Genomic DNA, 1,163 nt, shown 5'->3' with positions numbered 1-1,163 from the left:
CCCGGGAAGGAAACGGGGGACATGCCGGAGGAACAACCGGTCCGGCAAAACCCGCAAGAAGGCAGGGGAGCGGAGGCACGACCCCCGCACGCCCATCCTCCCAGCAGACACCACTGCCACCAGGAATAAAACCGCCTAAAAGGTGAGGAACCGCAAAGCCACCGAGGCCAGGGGCACAAAGGGCGGACCCTGAAGAGCTCGTAGAACGAGAGAGAGAACCCAAGGGGGAGACAGGCAGAGCGACCGAGGGCGACGGAGAAAACAAACTCCGGAGCCATGCGAGCCACCAGGGAAACCAGCCCGTCGAACACCGGACTGCGGCAGGCCCGCAAGGCAGCCCACCGGGCCCACCGGGAAGAAGGGGCCACGCCCAAGGAAAACCCCTCAGCCAGGAAATCCAAGACCCGCAAGGGGTCCACGGAGGCGCGGGCAGCACCAAGCCGACCGCACCAACGCGAGAAGGAAGCCCAGTGCCTGGCACAGGAAGAGAAAGTGGAATACCTGCGGGAGCCCAGCAGCAAAACCACCACCCCAGAAGAACAACCCTGAGCAAGCAGCGACATCTGCTCAAGAAACCGGCCTGCAGATGGAGTCAGGCCAGCAGAAATAGCCGGGTCAAAACCGACTCCGGACCAACCATGGAACGGGAAGATCCGGGAACGGCCAGTAGGCCCGAACCGCCAGCTCGCAAAAGGAGAGGGTACCAGGGGCGGCGGACCCCGCCGGGAACCATAAACAGGAACGCTTCACGAAATAGCGTGTCAACCATGCGCAGGGGCCATGCAATTCTCCTCTGCAACGGTCCAATATTAGTCCACGCGCCGCCGAAGCGAGCACCCAGGTGCACCCCGGCCCTGCCCAAGCGAATCCAGCAGAGGACCCGTGAAAACAGAGGGCACGGGGGAAACGCATACAGCAGACCGAAAAGGTCAAGCGAAAGACAGGGCGACCCCAAGGACCCGGGAGGAGAGAGTAGAACCCGGGCAGGAGGGCCGAGTCCCCCTCCGTGAACAGAGCCACCGGAGGCAGACCGAGCCGAGGCCCCAGGCGCCGAAACACCACCGGGGTCAGGGCCAGACCAGGCAACGAAGGCTAGATCCGACACAGTCGAACCGCCTCCACCAAGTCGGACCCCGGGGGAAAGACAGCCCGAAGTGACAGGA

At 63.7% G+C, this 1,163-nt stretch overlaps 1 non-coding gene across 1 annotated transcript; it reads right to left on the bottom strand.

Moving 5' to 3' along the window:
• Positions 1-730: 730 nt before the first annotated feature.
• On the bottom strand, positions 731-837 carry LOC147724591 (U6 spliceosomal RNA). Its single transcript, XR_015295386.1, has one exon. It is a non-coding gene; the product is annotated as a U6 spliceosomal RNA (small nuclear RNA).
• Between the last annotated feature and the right edge of the window lie 326 nt (positions 838-1,163).

The sequence above is a fragment of the Lissotriton vulgaris genome, chromosome 4_1 (assembly GCF_964263255.1).
Source record: "Lissotriton vulgaris chromosome 4_1, aLisVul1.2, whole genome shotgun sequence".
NCBI lineage: Eukaryota > Metazoa > Chordata > Amphibia > Caudata > Salamandridae > Lissotriton > Lissotriton vulgaris.
The sequence above is the reverse complement of the archived record's forward strand: the minus strand, read 5'-3'. Positions and strand labels throughout refer to the sequence as shown.